Below are 21,746 nucleotides of genomic sequence, written 5' to 3'. Positions count from 1 at the left end.
GCTGATTACCACATGTCACACTCATCTCTCTCTCTCTTTTTCTGTTTTTGTACAGAACTGAATAAAGCTGGTCTTACTGGAATTTAATGAGAGACCATTCACATTGAACCAATTAACCACATCTTAAAGTAGAGATTAATGAGTTCCTCAAGATTACTGTCTGTTCTACTGCTCATAAAAATTGTGGTATCATCAGCAAATAATGTAAATTTACATGGCAGGCTTGTACATGATGGTAGGTCATTTATAAAAATCAGGAATAATAGTGGCCCAATAATTGAGCCCTGAGGCACTCCACATGTAATGGAACTCCATTCAGAATGCGAGGAAACATCACATACTCCACCCGAGCTATTCAAGACAACTTTTTGTTTTCTATCTTGGAGGTACGACTGTACCCAATTGCCTGCAACACCACTTATTCCTACTAATTTTGCTTTTTGCTAGAGAATCTGGTGATCAACACAGACAAACACTTTGGATAAATAACAGAAGACATCAAGTGCTAGGATTTTTTCATTAAGGGTTTCTAGGACTTCATTTGCAAGTGCATAGACTGCGTCTTCTGTTGAATGGCCCTTTTGAAAGCCAAATTGGCTCTTGCTGAGAACCCCATTCTTCATGAGATGATTAGTAATTCTTACATGTATTAGCTTTTCTAGAATTTTGGAGAAAGCTGTCAGCAAAGAGATAGGTCGATAGTTTGTTAGTTCAACTATATCACCGTTTTTGTACAGGGGGTTCACAATGGCATACTTAAGTCTGCTGGCAACAGCACCTTTCTGAAGGGAAGCACTGAAAATATGACAGAGAATGTCCCTTATCCAGACACAAGAATATTTCAATAAATTACTAGATATATTATCCACCCCTGAAGAGTTCTTACTTTTTAGAGACATGATGATTTTTTGAATTTCTTCTACAGTGACAGGAATAAGGTGCATTTCTGAAATTGTGTTTGGATATACTGCTTGACAAAGAGTTATAGCTTCATCAACATTGGGCTTGCAACCAATCTGTTGAGTTAATGATAGGAAGTTGTTTATTGAAAATCTCAGCCACAGTTTTGGGGTTATCTACTAGGGTACCATCATATCTGATTTTATTTACATCTTCTGTGCTTGTTGTATCTCTTCCTGTTTCTTTTTTTACAATGTTCCAAATTGTTTTTATATTATTATTAGAATTATCTATTGTCTTCTCATAATAAAGGGCTTTTGATTTCCATATTAGTTTCTTTAAAATTTTACGGTATAAACTATAGTGTTCCCATTTTTCTAAATTACATAATCTATTGCAGCATAAGTTTCCCTTTTGGTTTTACATGATTGTTTTATACCTTTTGTAATCCAAGGGTTACTTACAGAATTGGAAGCACTCTTTCTGACCCATTTCTTGGGAAATATTTCTTCAAAAAGAGCATAGAATTCATTTATGAAACAGTTAAATTTAGTATCAAAATTATCATGGCTATATACTAAAGACCAGTCCATATGCTGCAACCTACAGTTGAAAGTTTCTTTTGCCTCTTCATTCATTACTCTTATGAATTTCCATTGAGGAAACTTTTTTTTGAACAGATTAACATCATACAGAGTGAGAATTTGTCCATCATAATCTGAAAGCCAACTTATAACCTGCCTGACAGTATAATTCTGATGTCTACTTACATCTAAAAAAATGTTATCAATCATAGTTTGGGACTTGGATGTAATTCTTGTTGGGAAGTCTATTACTGATATCAGATTATGTAAGGTCATCACAATCTCAAAGTCAATTTTATTCTTATTTTCTGTCATAAAGTTTATATTGAAATCACCTAAAACTACAATATCCTTTGCTTTTGAAAGTGACCCTGACAGAAGCAGTTCCATTAAATGTAGAAAAGTTTTTATGTCACCTGAAGGAGCCTTGCAGACAGCCAACACTATTATTGTGTAGAATTTAGTTATTATTTCTGTTGCACATGCCTCAAATTGTTGTTTCACACAATATTTCTTAATATCTACAGCTTTGTATGCTACACTATCCTTAACATAAATTGCTACTCCACTTTTGTCTTTACTTTCCCTACAATAGTGTGTTACTAAACTATAATTTACTATAGATGGCAAGGCACATTTATCGGTAACATGTTGTTCAGTCAAGCACAAAATCTGAGCATTATTGATAATGTCCTTTTCATTAATGTTGATAGGAAGTTGATCTGTTTGGTTTAAGAGGCCCCTTATATTTTGATGAAAGAAAGAGATACCTTCCTCTTGCTTTTTTCATTCTATTAGTGCTGTTACCTGACTGAGAATCCACTGGAGTCTGTCTTGAGACAGGAGGCAGGAGACACTTGACACTACCTACTGTTGTCCCTTCTTTTTCTTCAGGCGCACACATAAAAAATCGTTGAGATGAGAAGGAGGCTAAGCATTTCTTTTGCCCAACAGCCTTCTATTTGTTGTTGTCGATGGTGATGTTGTTTCTGACACTCCAAATCTTAGTTCTGCCACTACTGCTGTGTTTTCTTGTGAACTTGGAGTCTTCTCATTTTTCTTGTTTTCGTCTACAATAATATTTGGATAATGAGGAACTGTATTTCTTTTGTAGTTGAAATCACTGTCCACTGTTCTTTCTGTTAATATTTCGTCTTTATTTACATGCTTTGCTAGTGCTAATGATGGTTCTAAAGCTTTTATTTTTCTTGGAAGTGTTTTCATTATTGAATCAGGTGATGGCGATGCAATTATCGTTTTGAATTTATTTTGGTGGTTTTTTTATTACCTTGGTTATCAGGTTTGCCAGATAGTCTTTCCCCAAGCCATCCAGGTGAAGTCCGTATTGCGTGTGGAATCTACGTCCAATATTGCATATCAACACATTTCACGTTTTTAAAATGTCTGCAGATTTTTGCAGACTGATTGTTGGCACTTTTTATTTCTCTGTTAACACATGACTATCTTACGAGATCATAGCGATGCAGAATATTGACCATTATTACGTTAGTGTGAGTGAGGTTCTTCAGACACTGTTTAAGATCACGCGTTGCACTCTTTGTTTCATTTTTGTAGATCTCGTTTGCGCCTCCCAGAAGTACAACGAAGTTTTTATCGTGCAGATTTTTTGACTCTATGGATGCAGTCCTTTTTTTAAATTTTGCTAAGTGGGGCTCCCGGTTTCACTATACCACATGAATATGTTTTAGTTGTTTCTTTTAGTTTACTTCCAAGTCCACGACCATGGCTGTCTGAAAACACAAACAGTTTGGCTGTTATTGGAGTTCACAATGTGCGAATCATTTTGTATTGTTTTACTAAACACTTCGGCACAATTTTTGGTCAGCACATCTACATTGACCTCATTCATGCTTGTTTGCATCCATAAATTTTCTTCTCTTACCTTTATGTTTTTCCCATCGTTCATATGAACTTTAAGTTGCATTTTCACTATCGGCGGTTGAAAGTACTTGAAATATGTTTTTGTGCACAAAGCTTGCGTAACTTTAACAGGTTTTCCCAATTTGCACTTTAGTCTTGCTGTTATTGCACCTTACATTTGACCACCTTCCATAACAGGCAAACTATCTCGCGCAAGTTTTAATGTTTTCAGTTCATTATTTTCTTGTCGTATTTTCAAAATATCCATTTTCAAACTGCCTATTATGAACTGTAAGCTCGTTATGCATTCATTCAGTTCCGTAATTTCGCCCTTACAATTTTCACACAATTTATATTTTACGGCAAAATTTATGTTTTTCTGGAAGGACACTTGCTTAACTTTTACGCTAGCCGCCATCTTGAAGATGAGGAGGTGAAAAATTCATTCTGGAAATTTTTACATGATACTGTAATGAAAATTCAAATGGACGTAGGATGTATATTGCTTTAATATATTACATGTTTTCCTGAAAAGTTCTTGACCAATTTACTTCAGATGTTACACAACAATCTCTTAAAATTTTTATGCACTACTCTAATGAACATTCGGACAGATATAGGCTATATCTTTTTATATATAAATTTATGTGTAATATATAAAGGGATGCCTCATCCTGAAAAGTTCTTGACTGATTTACTTCAAATATTTACATATTGCTCTAATGAACATTCGGATAAAAATCTCAAAAATTTTGTAAACAACTTATTTCAAATTTTTACTTGATACTCTAATGAACATTCAGGCAGACATTTTTATTAATGTGTATAATACATAATTATATGTGTGATGTATAAAGTACATGCGTTGTTACCAAGAGTTTCAAAAAGTTCGTGACCAATTTACTTCAAAATTTTATGCGATACTTTAATCAACATTCAGAAGGACATAAACTAAATATTTTTTATGTATATAATATGTAAATGTATACTAAATATAGAAAGGGGAAAAGTTGTTTTCAAAAATCTCAAAAAGTTCTTCAGATTTTTATGTTCTTGAAACTTCCCCAGGCTGTGGCTAAGCCATATCTCTGGAATATCATTTCATTCTGTCATACTAGTTCTGCAAGATTTGCAGGAGAACTTCTGTAAAGTTTGGAAGGTAGGAGGTGAGGTAGCAATAGAAGTAAAGATGTGAGAGATCTACATTTACATCTATACTATGCAAACCACTGTGAGGCACATGGTGGATGGTATGTCCCATTGTATCAGTTATTAGGGTTTCTTCCTGTTCCAATCACATAAGGAGCACAGGAGGAATAGTTGTTTGAATGCCTCTGTGCGTGCAGTAAATGTTCTGATCAATCCCCATGTCCCTATGAGAGCAATACATAGAGGGTTGTAGTATATTCCTAGAGTAATCATTTAAACTTCATCTAGAAATTTTGTTAATAGGCTTTCTCAGGATAGTTCATGTCCATCTTCAAGAATCTTTCAGTTCAGTTCCTTCAGTATCTCTATGACACTCTCCCCACAGATTAAACAAACCTGTGACCATTTGTGCTGTGCTTCTTTGTATATGTTCAATATCCCCTGTTAATCCTATTTGGTATGGGTCCCAGACTCTAGAGCAATATTCTAGAACTGGTCGCACAAATGATTTCTAAGCAATCTCCTTTGTAGACTGTTTGCATTTCCCCAGTACCCTATCATCATCATCTTGGACAGTTTCCAGCCACTGGCTGGGTCTGTCGGGAACACAAGCCTCTCCATCGTGTTCTGTCTTTCCACCATTCCCCCTCTTCCATCTTCGTCCAGTTCTCTCCTCTTCTCGTCACACATTCCTTCACTCCCTTCACCCATCTATCTCTTGGTCTTCCTCTGGGCCTCTTCCCCTCCAGTTGCAGATCAAACATCCTCTTTGGAATTCTTCCCTCATCCATTCTCTTCATGTGTCCATACCACTGCAGTCTTGATTTTTCTATCCTGTCCTGTACTGGTTCCTCCTTTAGTCTTTCCCTCACATACACATTTTGCAATCTGTCTCATCTTGTTACACTCAACCTGCTCCTCTGGAACTTCATTTCACTAGCTTGTATTCTACTTTTGTCGCTTTTGTGCATTACCCATGTCTCACTTCCGTATACCAATATGGGTACAAAGTAGGTTCGGTATATAATTCCCTTGGATTTCTGTGGCACCTCCTTGCTCCAAATAAGCCCCCTAATGCATTTGAAGAACTGCCCTGCTTTTCTGCACCTTTCATTTATTTCCATTGCGTTTCCCCCCTTACTTTCAATCATGCTTCCCAGGTACTTGAAGTTCTCTACCACTTGTAGTTTTTCCCCTCCACAAGTTATATCCACATTTGGCCTATTCTTCTTCCTTATTGTGACAATTATTTCACTTTTCTTTGCAGAGAAATGCATTCCATATTGTGCTGCCATTGCCTCCCATACATCTAACTGCTCTTGCACCTCCTTCTCGCAATTTCCCCATAACATCAGGTCATCGGCAAAAAGCACTGCTTTCATTTTATGATCTCCAATTGCATCTGATACTTGCTGTAGGATTTCATCCATAACAATAATAAACAATAAAGGCGAAAGTGCACTTCCCTGTCGCAGCCCATTTTCCAGCTTGAACCACGCAATACGTTCCCTCCCCACTTTCACACAACTCTCACTTCCCTCATACATTTTTCTGACTTTTCGTGTTATCTCTTCATCTATCCCTTTTGCGTTCAGCACATCCCAGAGCTTGTCCCTATAGATACTGTCATACGCCTTCTCAATATCTAAAAAGGCCATGATTAAGTCCTTCCCGTACTCATAGTGCCTTTCCTGCAGTTGCCTTACCGCAAATATGAGGTCCGTTGTTGATCTTCCCGGTCTGAAACCATACTGCTCCTCTTGCAGTCTACTTTCAATACTGCTTCTTATTCTCTTCTCCAGGATCTTTTCATAGATTTTTCCACAGTGGCATAGCAGGGTGATTCCTCTGTAGTTCTCACATCTCCTTTTATCCCCTTTCTTGAAGATCGGGACTATAATTCCTTTCTTCCAATCCTCAGGAATTCTGTTCTCCTTCCACACCACCCTCAGTACTCTGTATAGCCACTGGGTTCCTACTTCTCCTGCTGCTCATATCATATCCACTGTTACTTCGTCCCAACCTGGTGCCTTGCCCCCTTTCATCCTCTTTATGGCTTCTTCCACTTCATTCCAAGTTAGATCATCAGTTTCCCCACTATTATAATCGTCTGCTGCCTTAGGCTCTCCATCGCTGTTAGTTACCCGCTTGACGGCATTCAACAGATCTTCAAAGTACTCCTTCCAAATCTTTTTGAGCTCATGCATTTCCTCCACAACTCTTCCATTATTATCCATGATCCTCAGGCACTCGCTTCTGTCGTTCCTCTTATTTCTTACCATGGTGTAAAGTACTTTTTTGTTCCCTTCACTGTCCTCTTCTAACATTCTTGTCCATTTTTCCATCCACTTCTTCTTCTCCGCCCTTACTATGGTCTGTGCCGCTTTCTTGCTTTCCTTATATTTTACCCTAGCTTCCTCTGTTCGGATCTGGAACCATTTTCTGAAGGCTTTGTTCTTTCGAAGTACTGCCTCTTTGCATATGTTGTTCCACCATGGGGTTTCCTTACTTCTCCTCTTTGTGCTAGTTCTTCCGCACACAGTCTCAGCTGCCTCAACTAGAGCCCTCTTAAAATCTCCCCATTCTTCTTCCATTGTTCTCTGATCTTCATTTGGCAGCTTCTTCCTGATCAGTGTCTGGTACTGGGTCCTCCGTTCATCCTCTTTCAGCATCCATGTCTTCAACCTTTTCTCCTGTATGTCTGTTGCCCTCCTATCTTTTTTCTCTCTCAAGGTGGCTACCAACAGCCGATGGTCACTGTCTAAGGCCTCAGATGGAATGACCTTAACATCTGTGAGGCTGCTCATCATCTGCCTATCCACTAGTACATAGTCTACTACTGAAGTTTGGGACCAGTCTCCACTGTACCAAGTTATTTTGTGGCTACTTCTCTTCTTGTACCAGGAATTTGCGATCGCCAGCCCATTCCTCTTGCAGAATTCCAGCAACAATTTTCCTTCTCTATTTCGGTTCCCCCAGCCCTCTGGTCCCATTATCTCCTCAAATCCTTTCCTGTCTGTGCCAACATGTGCATTGAGGTCCCCTATTATAATCTGATTACCCCCATTTAGCTGCTTTTGCATGTCATCTTCAAATTCCTCCTTCTCCTTTTTTGTACACCCCACCTGTGGGGCATATGCTTGGATGATTTCAATGCTTTTTCCTTTCACTCGTACTCTGGCTTTTATCATTCGATCACTGATACCTTCCACCTCCTCCTGCAGACCCTCTCTGACCACTACTGCCACTCCATTTCTTCCCCTCTCATTCCCTATCCAGTACAGTTTACATCCTTTATTTAGTCGTTTTTCACCAACTCATCTCTACCTAGTCTCAGCAAGTCCCAAGATGTCCAATTTCCTCCTTTCCATCATTTCTACAATTTCTTCTAACTTCCCAGTTAGAGTCCTTACGTTTAAGGTGCCCAGTCGTAAACCATCTCGTAATCCTTTTCCATTGCTTGGTCGGTTTCCTTTAAATCCGTTCCGTGATCCGAGGCATGTTCCCTTTTTGAAAGCAGTTGATTTATCCACTACTGGCTTGCTAGACCTATCGCAGTACCCTATCAATAAACCAAAATATATCACCTGCTTTAGGCATGAATGAACCTGTATGATCATTACACTTCATATCCCTAAAAAGTGTCACACCCAAGTATTTATATGAGTTGCCCGATTCCAACAGTGATTCATTGGTATTATAGTCACAGGAGACCATATTTTTTCATTTTGTGAAGTGAAAAATTTTAGATTTCTGGACATTTAGAGGAAGTTGCTAATCTCTGCACCAAGTTGAAATCTTATCGAGATCTGGCTGTATATTTATGCAGCTTCGTTCAGATAGCACTCCGTTATAGGTAACTGCATCATCTGTAATAGCCAGATTTTAATATTAAAATTGTCTACAAGGTCGTTAATATACGATATGAACAGTAGGGGTCCCAACACACATCCGTGAGGCACACCCAAAGCTACTTTTACTTCTGACAATGACTCTCCATCCAAGATAACATGCTATGTCCTCCCTACCAAAAAGTCCTCAATCCAGTCACAAATTTCACTTAATATCCCATATGATCATACTTTTGATAATAAGCATAGATGTGGTACTGAGTCAAATGACTTTTAGAAATCAAGAAATACTGCATTTATCTGGTTGCCTTGATCCAAAGTTTTCAGTACATCATGTTTTCAAAATTCATGCTGGTTGGCGTTTAGAAGGTATTCTGTTGAATATATCTCCTTAGAGTCTCAGTCCAGTGCACAGAAATAATCTGCCATGGAGTTTAATATCAGTCCAACTTCACTGCAGAGTAAAAATACATTCTAGAAATTTTTACATGATACTCCAATGAAAACTTGAATGGACATAGGGTATATATTGCTTTAATATATTACATATTTAAATATATATGTAATATGTAAAGGGAAATGTTGTTACCAAAAAAATCTTGAAAACTTCTTGACTGATCTACTCCATATTTTTACACATTACTCTAGTAAACGTTAGGATGGACATGGGCTATATATTAGCAGAAAACTCAAAAAGATCTTTTACTCAGTACTCTAATAAACATTAAGACAGGTATAGGCTACATATGTTTTTAAACAACAGTGTACACTTTTTCTGTTAAAACCAACTGTGAGAAATAAAATACTGAGCTGTTCTCTGCTATGAAAATGTATGGTTCTTTTTTTACCAGTCAGTGTTAAGTATAGTAGTGGGGCATTTAAACCATAACACAATTAGTTTCTCCCCATAGATATTCTTTCTCATTATATATAGTTTTAAACAAAAATTGTATATACAACAGTGTGCTGATTTGTTTTCTTCCTCACTGTCAGTTTTCACAGAAAACAGGAAAGTTGTATGTATGACTTATCAGCTTGTGATTAAAGTGGAATTTGAATTTGCAATAACAATAAATAAGGCACTAGATCAGAGAGAGAGGGCGAAGAGGAGATAGAGAGATAAAGATAGAGAGAGAGAGGGGGGAGAGGACAGGGAGAAGGAGGAGAGGACATTAGCATGTATATCCAATTCCCATACATATTTAGCAATTGTAAAGCATTGCTGGGTTCACTAATTGAACCCTTGAGTGGGTGCACAATTTTTCATAAAATGAGTGGGCATATGGTGCACATTGTACATATATAAGGAATAGCTATCTTTATATTATCAAATGAAACATGTATTAGCAGAATCACAGTTTAATCATAGTTTGATTAAACAATGATAAAATAAACTTACAGCACATAGGTAAATCACTGTTTAATTAAACAAGAATAAAATAAAGCTTTCATTGCATCACTCTGTTGTTACCCTACAGTAATGACCCAACTGAAACATTAAGTAGCACAGTCACATCAGATCCCTGCCAACCACTTATTTGATACTAATTGTCTCTAAGGTAACTGTCTCATTATTGAATTGTGCTTTTATCTTGGAATATGTGTCATTTTCTTGGATGTTTTGTAAATTTTTTATCACCTCACTTTCTGTTTGTTTTATATTACTGTCACACACTTGGACTCATGATGACACAAACTATTGCTGGGTTAGATGAAGCAATAGTGAAGGAATAGGTAAGAGCTTGCAGTTGTAAAACAACATTGGAGCAGTACAAGACAATGTTATTTGTGTTTGGTGCAGTTTAAACACAGGAGCACACAGTCAAAAGGCAAACTTCTTCACTATCGTCCCTTGGGTTATAATTGAACTTACACTCTATTTGATGTAGCAAACTACTGGTACTCAGTAAATGAAACTCTTCTTGCAACTCGGAATATACTTCTTGCACATGTTCAGAACACTTGTTTGTGCATATGGCTGTTTCATTTTTGTTTATACGTTTCAGCCATTTGCTTGTCCAAATTACTTGTTCCGAATGCTAGTTTATGCATTTGGCCATTCTGTTTATTTGTTGATCTGTTTCATTCATTTATTTATCCAAATTACTTGTATTTTCTTGTATCATCATGAAGGCTTTTAGTACTGAAGCTATTTCTTCTACCTCTATTGTAAGAGCCATATTTAAATTCATCAAACCAAATAAGTGTACATTAATCAACTTACTTTTTCAGCTCTGCAGTCAAACTGTAGCAGTTGCTGGATTCCTTTGTCTACCAACATTAGCAGCATTTAATGAACTTATAAAAGGAAAGAAACTTGTGTTATATCCCCACAATTGTGGAAACCTCAAGTTATTGTAGATTGGACTCATTTTATATTACATACCAATTTGTTATTTCAATAGTAAATCTTCAGCCAAAGTTCTCCTTGGTGCAGGTTACAGTTTATTTCCAATACTTATGTACTTATCTCAAGTTTATTCCCAACTCTGGTCACTAATAGAGAACTGGATTCAACACATTCAGTTTTTTTTTCTGTCTACTTGATCTGAAATTTGATTCTGTCTGGTGCTGTGGGCAGCAGCAGCGAGGCTGTGGGTAAAGGGAGTGAAGAGGAGCAGAGGCAAGAATGATGACCTCCATGTGGTGTGTGGAAGTCTCACTCACAGCTTTGCTGTCAGTACGTGTGTACAAGTGCCACATTCTTGATTGCTGACCTAAAGTCAGTATTGATGAATGTCATTTGCTGTGAGCGGCCTTTGCACAGAGCATGCTAAGCCAAAGCTACAGAGTGGCTACAGTCTCCATGGGTGTCACTGCCAAGAATACACAAAACTGATTCTGGTGAATGTTAGTAGTCTTCATTAATTTCAAGAATTGTGACATGATGCCTGTGAGGAGCAACATATGTTACAGAGACTGAACAAGGTGGCTGAGGTGGCACAGTGGTTAGCACACTGGACTTGCATTCAGGAGAATGAAGGTTCAAATCCGCTCCCAGCCATCCAGATTTAGGTTTTCCATGATTTCCCTAAATCACTCCAAGCATATGGCGGGATGGTTCCTTTGAAAGGGCATGGTCGATTTCATTCTCCATCCTTGAAACACTGACTGTGTGCTCCATCCCTAATGACTTGGATGCCAATATTAATCCCTAATCTTCCTTCAGATGTTATGGGAGTATGTGTGCAGAGCCCCCATATCTAATGCTGATGAACAGCAATTTCACTACTGATTCAGAACATTTATAAGACTGAAAATAAATTTCTTTAATGTTTCTAAATGGTAACTGAAATAATTTTCTCATTTACTATCAGTTTTCCTTTAGTTAATTCTTGAGTATGATATCTGATAGCAACAACTGCATCCCCTTGGATATTTATTATGACACTTAGTTTATCATCTATTACACTCTGAGCAACAGTATTTTACCAAAGTAGTAGTTAAAACAAAATTGGCAACATGTTCTTTCTATAGTGTGTCTGGTCAGCTTTTACCTGAACTATGAAAGTACAAAAAAACTCCCAAATTCTGCTGGTTGTTGTGATTTATTTAGAGGTAAAATTAGCTGGAGAACTGGGTGGAGCTAAACTACATATTCTCGTACAGGGCGGCTACCTCTTAGCATATAGGGGGTGTTTAAAAAAATGTCACTTATCCGTACTACAGGAGGTAGTATAGGTCCAAACTAGAAGGAAAGTTCCAATGACTATGTGCATGGAAACAAATATCTGTTGAGATATTGACCAGTCTGTCCTCTCATCCCATCTGTCTGTTGCATAGAAGTAGATACTCCAGGCAGGGGGTGCATGTGGTTACCGTACATCCTGAAACATCCTTTAGCCCTTCTTCAGAGTGAATCATGTGCTCTTTCATATGCACCTGCAACCAATCATATTATGTCACATTCATTGCTCACATACTCCTGTAATGTGGACATATTGTTGGTGGGTTGAGCACACACTAATGCATTTAAATTTCCTCATAACAAAAAATCCAATGGATTCAGGTGTAGAGAATAGGGAGGCCATGCTACCAGACTTCCTTGACCATTCCATTGCCCGTGAAGGTGATCAGGTGATTGGCATGGTAGCAAGTTACATGGTTAGCTCTTCCTGTGTTGTTTTATAGTTCTACACATACATGTACATGGCTACTCTGCAAATCACACTTAAGTGCCTGGCAGGAGATTCCTCAAACTGCTTTCACAATAATTCTCAGTTATTTCAGTCTCAAACAGCATGTGGAAAAAACCAACACCCATATCTTTCTGTGTGAGCTCTGATTTCCTTTATTTTATTATGGTGATTGTTTCTCCTTCTGTAGGTCAACATCAACAAAATATTTTTGCATTTGTAGGAGAAAGCTGGTGATTGAAATTTCGTGAGAAGATCCTGATGCAACAAGAAATGCCTTTGTTTTAATGATGTCCACCCCAAATCCTGCCCCATGTCTGTGACACTCTCTGCCCTATTTCTCAATAATACTCCATTAATACTATCTGATAAAGATCCCACACCATGCAGCAATACTCCAAAAAGAGGACAGACAAGCATAGTGTAGGCATTCTCTTTAATAAGTCTGTTGCATCTTCTAAGTGTCCTGCCAATAAAATGCAGCCTTTGGTTCCCCTTCCCCACAACATTTACGTTGTGTTCTTTTGAATTTAAATTGTTCTTAATTGTAATTCCTGCATATTTTGTTACAATTATGTCCTTTAGATTTGATTGGTGTATCATGTAACTGAAGTTTAATGGATTGCTTTTAGCACTCATGTGAATGACCTCACACTTCATTATTTAGGGTCAACCGACAATTTTTACACTGTACCGATATATTATCTAAATTGTTTTGCATTTTGTTTTGATCTTCTGATAATTTGTAGATGATAAATGACAGTATCATATGCAAGTAGCCTTAGACAGCTGCTCGGATTGTCTCCTAAGTCATTTGTATAGATAAGGAACAACAAGGGGCCTATAACACTACCTGGGGGGAATGCCAGAAATCACCTATGTTTTACTCAATGACTCGCCATCAGTTACAATGAACTGTGACATCTCCAACAGGAAATTATGAATTCAGTCACATAACTAAGACAATATTCTATAAGCATGCAATTTGATTACGAATCACTTATGAGGTATGGTGTCAAAAACCTTCTGGAAATCTAGAAATACAGAATCAATTTGAAATCCTTTGTCAGTAGCACTCAACACTTTGTGTGAGTAAAGAGGTATTTGTGTTTCACAAGAAAAATAGTTTCTAAACCCTTGTTGACTTTGTGTCGATAGACTGTTCTCTTCAAGGTAATTCGTAATGTTCAGATACAAAATATGTTTCAAAGTCCTGCTCCATATTGATGTTAACAATATGGGCATATAATTTAGTGAATCACTCCTATTGCCTTTCTTGAATATTGGTGTGATCTGTGCAACTTTCCTGTCCTTGGGTATGGATCTGTAGTTAGTAGTGCTAGAATGGATAGGATGTTATGTACTATGTGCAGGTGCAGGAGGAGCTAGCTGCAATTCATGAACAGCTGAAGACATTTTTGGCGACAGCAACCATCTCTGGGCTGCTTCTGTGGGTTGTAGTGGTAGCAAAGAATCTGGCATGTTGCATGGGACACCTCAGGTGTCGTTTGTTTCGTCCACAGGCTCTGCTGCCAAGACACCTCGCAGAGCACCCAGCGTGGTGGATCCTCTCTCACTGCAGGAGGAATGGCAGATTGTAACATGTTCGCATCCCTTGAGGTGAAGAGTCATCGTGGAGACTGACCATCTGGCCTCTTACATCCATTCACCCTGTGAATGGTCAGCTGCCTGGTCATTCACAAGGGAGGGGGTGCTAGTTAGATACATTATGGAGTCCCTTAGGAAAATGGGATACAGGATTGGAAAGAATTCCGATGTTTATTTGGTATATGTGCCATAGGGAGAGGGCTCATCTGAGATGTGGAGTAGGCTGTACCTATGGCTATCTGGTGTGAGGGTGCAGTCATCTGCAAGTTGTAGCTCACATCGGCTCTAATGATGTCTGTTGCTTCGGTTCTGAGGCCATTCTCAGTCCGTACAGAGGCGGCTGGCAGAAATGGTGAAGTCTGCTGGACTCGCGTGCACGGTGCAAGCAGGGATTGCAATTTACAGCATCATTCCTAGACATGATCGGGATCCATTGGTACAGAGCCAAGTGGAGGGTCTCACTCAAAGGTTCCATTGATTCTGTGACAGTTGATGTGCAGAGAGCAAGATCAGACCACATAAACAGTAAAGACAATTTTACAGTCAAAGTTTTAACAGTATATTGTAGAAATATTCACAGAAAGTCAGTTGTCAGTTGTGTGGAGATACCCAGTTCATGCAATAGCTGTTGGAGGTAATTTTAACCCACTGAATACAGACTGGGACATCTATGGATTCATTTTAGGTAGTACAGACAGGCAGTCTTGTGAAGTATTTTTGACATATTTTCTGAACTGTCTTGAGCAACTAGTCCGACATTCCAAATGCAATGGAAATATTTTAGACATATTAGCTATAAATAGGCCTGACGTTATTGACAGCGTCAGTGTAGAGACAGGGATTTATGGTCGTAATGTCTTCATTGTGATAATGGTTATTAAAGTTAATAAATCCATCAAGAATGTGAGGAGAGTATTTTTGCAGGAAAGAGCAGATAAGCAGTTCTTAGCATCCCACTTAAACAGTGAATGGGCAGCATGTAGTGTCAGTATGATGGATGTAGAGGAGTTATGGACAAAGATTAAATGAACTGTAAATCACACATTGGAGAAGTTTCCATTGAGTATTTGGATTAAAGATTGAAAAGACTGACTGTGGTTTGATAACAAAATTCAGCGAATTTGGAGAAAGTAGCAACTGTTATACTCTTGGTTAAAAAATGAACACACATTTGATGATAGGCAAAAGTTAGTAGGAATTCTTGCATCTGTAAAAAGACTGCTGCATGAAGCATTCAGCAATTACCACCATCATACGTTAGCAAAAGATCTTGCCAAGAACTCTAAAAAATTATGGTTTTATATAAAATTGCTAAGCAGGTTGAAGGCTTCTATCCAGTGATTGCTGACAACTCTTGTATGCAATAGAAGGCAGCAAAGGAAAGCTAAAGTTTTAAATGTTGCATTTAAGATATCATTCATCCAGGAGTATCATACAAATGTACCGTTGTTTGACAGTCCATTAGACTCCTGCGTGAAGCCCATAGTAATACACATTCATGGCATAGAGAAGCAACTGGAAGAGTTGGAAACGAATAAGCAGCCTTCTTTAGATGGTATCAGTTTTGTAGAGAGTGCTTTACAATATTGACCCCTTATTTAGCTTGCATTTATCTGAATCTCTACCCAGCACAAAACTCAAAGTGACCGGAAGAAAAGTGCAGAGATATCTTGCGAACCATGGATCAAGAGCAACCTATATTTACATAGCTGCTTTTGGGACTTCTATGAAGCAAAGTAAATTGATTGTTAGAGTGGACTATTGGGTAGTAATCACACACAAACAAGGGGAACCCCTGACTTCAGTTGACTTGAAGACATGTGGGCTAAACTCAGACCAGAAAACAATAAAAAAACATTTTCTGGTGAGAGAATTGTTGTTAAAGGTTAAACATCTTGAGGATTATCCAGTTGTGAATGAGTTGATTAACACTCCTAATTATAGAAAAGGGGTTTGTGTCATGCATATATGTGATACATATGAATACATGTGAACTTTGGGAAGAATAAGAGAGTGATAGTGTACTGACATTAGGCATATTAAGAAGAGAATTAGCAGTGAGTTGCAAAAGATAATGTCTTTTTTATGTTCACATTCAATCTCTCCAAGCAGCCATAGTCAATTACAACAGGATTTGTGTGCCTTAGGGTGCAATCTTAATGTACCCAGTTGTTAAAGTGCTTCAGGTGCCAGGGATTTTGACACACTACTGTTGTGTCACTTAATTAGTGATATTTTTGTTCCAATTATCATAATTGTGATCTCTCGCTGTGAAGCTGAACATTTCAGCTAGTTTACAATTGTAATAAACTTCTTCAGTGACAAATCTGAAAACATGCTGTCATTTATATAACCATATTTTGCATAAATCTTAGGCTAGAACTTGTGCAAAATAATCTGACCCCTGTGCAGAAACAGTCTCATCTTGAGCACCATGTGAGTCCACCCCTGTGTTCTGAAGGGACGGCTACCTACCGACCTGCACACTTTGAGAATTCTTGTTGCTATCTCTGTGGTACACTGCATGGCACAGCAACCTCTGTGCTCCGGTATGTACAGGGAAATTCTTTCATAATCAGGCACTTGAGATTCTAAGCAGTGATATTATGAGGAAAGTCAAACGAGGAAGCAAGAGTCCATATGGACAGCTGCCTCAGTCAACAGTCACCTACTGACCTGTGCTCTTTGAGAATTCTTGTTGCTATCTCTGTGGTACATTGCATGACACAGCAGCCTCTGTGCTCTTTATGTACAGGGAAATTCTTTCATAACTAGGCACTTGAGATTCTAAGCAGTGATATCAAATTTGTATCAGAAAAGGCAAACGAGGAAGTGAAAATCACATAAAAAAGCATGCTTGAGAGTGTTGCAGGAAATATTAGTTATTCAAGTTTCACAATAAGTAAAATAAAGAAAGAAGGGAGACAATGTAGCTATAAGCATGTCCCAGGGATTCACTACTTTAGGAAAGTTGCAGAAAAAAGAGAAGGAAATTTTATATTTATATATTATTGACAAACAGGTAGTCAGGGGACTGACACATATTTTTTTACATTTTCATTATCGTAGTAACCAATTTTGTCTGCTGTGCTACACTTTTCAACTCCTTCTTGTTTTATGTGATTATCTTCAGGAAGGATGTGGTCCAGCTTGCTTTGCTTTGGTTGACCCTTTGTTTATACAGCTGTTACTTGTTCAGAACTCTAGTGGGAAACTGTCAACGTTAACATTTATATTTGTTGAATTATTGGTTGTCCTGACATAACCTGTTCACACAATCATCTGTACAGCTGCTAGCTGTGGCTTACAGATTAAATGAGATTGGCATTTGTATGTTGGCTTCAGCTGTTAAACTGCAACTCCCCTACTGTGTGTTTCCCATTCACAATAGAGCCCCCACCACCACTGTTTCCCCCTCCTCTACCACAATGTATGCCCATGTATAAACTAAATTATTTTGTATACACCCTACTTTATTTTTTTTTTCTTTTTGCCATTTATGATTTACTCTCTGTCTCTGTCTCTCTCTCTCCCTCCATCCCTCCCTTCCCCTCCATCTCTGCTTCCCCATCACACACACACACACACACACACACACACACACACACACACACACACACACACACACATGGATTTATATAATTTTGTTAATTAATTGTTTGTTTTCATTGTTATATATATTTGTCGCATTGTATACTGAGAAATTCTTCTATGAAGTAGAAGAGGTTGCCAAAAAGACATGATTTCAATTTCTGTTTGAAGTTAGCTTTATTATTTATTAGAGTACTCATATCATTGAGTGATTGTCACCCCTCAAGAGGCTCTCAAGGACCTCATAATATAACTCTCTGACTCATTTCTTCAACTGGGAGACTTAAACACATACAATGTGCTATAGAACTCATATGCTTGCCCCAGGAGTTTAATTGGTTGTTGAGTGTCTCAGTAACTGTTTGTCCTCAGTCCTGGCATTCATACTTTTTTAGCTCAGCTACAAGATCGCCACAACTGACAATGTCTCATTCTGCTTCCAACCCTCACAGATCCTTCTCAGTGGGAACTTATTGATCACATTCATTTTAATGACCTCTCCAATTCTGAATTTATCTACCAGATGGAGTAGCTCCCAAAAGCAGGGCCCTAAGGTAGATCTTCAGAAGAGCAAAAAGCAAACTGGATGCTGAACAACCAGTTGTCTTTTTTTCAGCTACTGATGATTTTTTTGTTTAAAAGAATTCATTTACTTTCAATTTGGCCCAATTTTAATGCATGTTTTTTCACCAAATCGGTCTAGAATACTTACAAAGTAGTATTTGGCAATTATTTTTTATTTGTGTGCTAGGCAATAAAAAAGGACTCTTCCAGCACAGAAAACACTGACCATGATGTTTCAGACATCAGACTTCATCTTTCATGGTCCAAGGCCATCAGCAACCATCTTTTTGTGTCTGGCATGAGCTTTCCCTTCACAAGTACCAATAAAAACATAAAATGGATATGTTGGTATCTTCCATTTGCGCATCTTGCAGGGGTACTAAATCCTATTGTATAAATCTTTCTCACAGTTAATTATGCATGTAAAACATACATCACACTTTCTTTTGTTGTACCTATGTCACAGCTGTTTCATACACCATTAATCACCAATTATCCAATGTCATACTGTGCACTTTTTCAATATTTTCATGTGTAGTTGCATTTTTGATCCATTACACAAATTAGATTCATGAGAAATAAAGTAGTGTTGCATTAGTCACCTATTTCTTGCTTGTTAAAAAGATGTAGTGGACGTCTTGTAAGCCTCTACTAACTTTGGTTGAGTTTTCATGGGATCAGCTGTCAAAAACAATGATTAATTTCACATTTTCCTGTTCATTCATTGGATGGAACATATGTAATGCAACTTCTTTAAAAATACATGAAAGAAAAATGCTCTTTCACAGATGAAGGTGACATTTGACTCATACAGACTTGTGGTCACATTTTGCGACCTGAACCAATATAACAAACACAGCATTTCATTGATATCAGTACTATCTGTATCCTAGGTCTACATCTACATCTACATCCATACTCCGCAAGCCACCTGACGGTGTGTGGCGGAGGGTACCCTGAGTATCTCTATCGGTTCTCCCTTCTATCCCAGTCTCGTATTGTTCGTGGAAAGAAGGATTGTCGGTATGCTTCTCTGTGGGCTCTAATCTCTCTGATTTTATCCTCATGGTCTCTTTGCGAGATGTACGTAGGAGGGAGCAATATACTGCTTGACTCTTCGGTGAAGGTATGTTCTCGAAACTTTAACAAAAGCCTGTACCGAGCTACTGAGCGTCTCTCCTGCAGAGTCTTCTACTGGAGTTTATCTATCATCTCCATAACGCTTTCGTGATTATTAAATGATCCTGTAACGAAGCGTGCTCTCCGTTGGATCTTCTCTATCTCTTCTATCAATCCTATCTGGTACGGATCCCACACTGTTGAGCAGTATTCAAGCAGTGGGCGAACAAGCGTACTGTAACCTACTTCCTTTGTTTTCGGATTGCATTTCCTTAGGATTCTTCCAATGAATCTCAGTCTGGCATCTGCTGTATCGACGATCAACTTTATATGATCATTCCATTTTAAATCGCGCCTGATGCGTACTCCCACCTAATTTATGGAATTAACTGCTTCCAGTTGCTGACCTGCTATTTTGTAGTTAAACGATAAGGGAACTATCTTTCTATGTATTTGCAGCACATTACACTTGTCTACATTGAGATTCAATTGCCATTCCCTGCACCATGTGCCAATTCGCTGCAGATCCTCCTGCATTTCAGTACAATTTTCCATTGTTACAACCTCTCGATACACCACAGCATCATCTGCAAAGAGCTTCAGTGAACTTCCGATGTCATCCACAAGGTCATTTATGTATATTGTGAATAGCAACGGTCCTATGACACTCCCCTGCGGCACACCTGAAATCACTCTTACTTCAGAAGACTTCTCTCCATTGAGAATGACATGCTGCGTTCTGTTATCTATGAACTCTTCAATCCAATCACACAATTGGTCTGATTGTCCATATGCTCTTACTTTGTTCATTAAACATATGTGGGGAACTGTATCGAACGCCTTGCGGAAGTCAAGAAACACGGCATCTACTTGTGAACCCGTGTCTATGGCCCTCTGAGTCTCGTGGACAAACAGCGCGAGCTGGGTTTCACACGGGTCTTTTTCGAAACCCATGCTGATTCCTACAGAGTAGATTTCTAGTCTCCAGAAAAGTCATTATACTCAAACATAATACGTGTTTCAAAATTCTACAACTGATCGACGTTAGAGATATAGGTCTATAGTTCTGCACATCTGTTCGATGTCCCTTCTTGAAAACGGGGATGACCTGTGCCCTTTTCCAATCCTTTGGAACGCTACGCTCTTCTAGAGACCTACGGTACACCGCTGCAAGAAGGGGGGCAAGTTCCTTTGCGTACCCTGTGTAAAATTGAACTGGTATCCCATCAAGTCCAGCGGCCTTTCCTCTTTTGAGCGATTTTAATTGTTTCTCTATCCCTCTGTCATCTATTTCGATATCTACCATTTTGTGATCTGTGCGACAATCTAGCAAAGGAACTACAGTGCAGTCTTCCTCTGTGAAACGGCTTTGGAAAAAGACATTTAGTATTTCGGCCTTTAGTCTGTCATCCTCTGTTTCAGTACCATTTTGCTCACAGAGTGTCTAGAATTTTTGTTTTGAGCCACCTACCGCTTTGACATAAGACCAAAATTTCTTAGGATTTTCTGCTAAGTCAGTACATAGAACTTTACTTTCGAATTCATTGAACACCTCTCGCATAGCCCTCCTCACACTACATTTCACTTCGCGTAATTTTTGTTTGTCTGCAAGGCTTTGGCTATGTTTATGTTTGCTGTGAAGTTCCCTTTGCTTCTGCAGCAGTTTCCTGACTCGGTTGTTGTACCACGGTGGCTCTTTTCCATCTCTTACAATCTTGCTTGGCACATACTCATCTAACGCATATTGTACGATGGTTTTGAACGTTGTCCACTGATCCTCATCACTATCTGTACTTGAGACAAAACTTTTGTGTTGAGCCATCAGGTACTCTGTAATCAGCCTTTTGTCACTTTTGCTAAACAGAAAAATCTTCCTATCTTTTTTAATATTTCTATTTACAGCTGAAATCATCGATGCAGTAACCGCTTTATGATCGCTGATTCCCTGTTCTGCGTTAACTGTTTCGAATAGTTCGGGTCTGTTTGTCACCAGAAGGTCTAATATGTTATCACCACGAATCGGTTCTCTGTTTAACTCCTCAAGGTAGTTTTCAGATAAAGCACTTAAAATTTTTTTTTGTAAAAAGAAGAGACCACTCTAAAATTTGGTTGTGATGCAGATTCACTATGACAGCTGGGGCTGCACATTTATTAAATAACAAATCAGTTGATCGGCAAAATTGGCCTGGTCCATGATTCCCCACCCTTTATATTTACTGGGTCTAACACTCTGTGACTGCTATCTGACTGCTTCAATTAGTGGTGTTAGTTAGGAAGAATGGTACAAATGGTTCAAATGGCTCTGAGCACTATGGGACTCAACTGCTGTGGTCATCAGTCCCCTAGAACTTAGAACTACTTAA

General features: G+C 38.4%; 1 protein-coding gene across 1 annotated transcript in view; it reads left to right on the top strand.

The window, feature by feature from the left end:
* The window catches only part of LOC124789406 (proton-coupled folate transporter-like), a 314,682-nt gene that overhangs the window by 108,364 nt on the left and 184,572 nt on the right, over positions 1-21,746 (top strand). The gene's annotated exons all lie outside the window — the stretch shown is intronic.

The sequence above is a fragment of the Schistocerca piceifrons genome, chromosome 3 (assembly GCF_021461385.2).
Source record: "Schistocerca piceifrons isolate TAMUIC-IGC-003096 chromosome 3, iqSchPice1.1, whole genome shotgun sequence".
NCBI lineage: Eukaryota > Metazoa > Arthropoda > Insecta > Orthoptera > Acrididae > Schistocerca > Schistocerca piceifrons.
The sequence above is the reverse complement of the archived record's forward strand: the minus strand, read 5'-3'. Positions and strand labels throughout refer to the sequence as shown.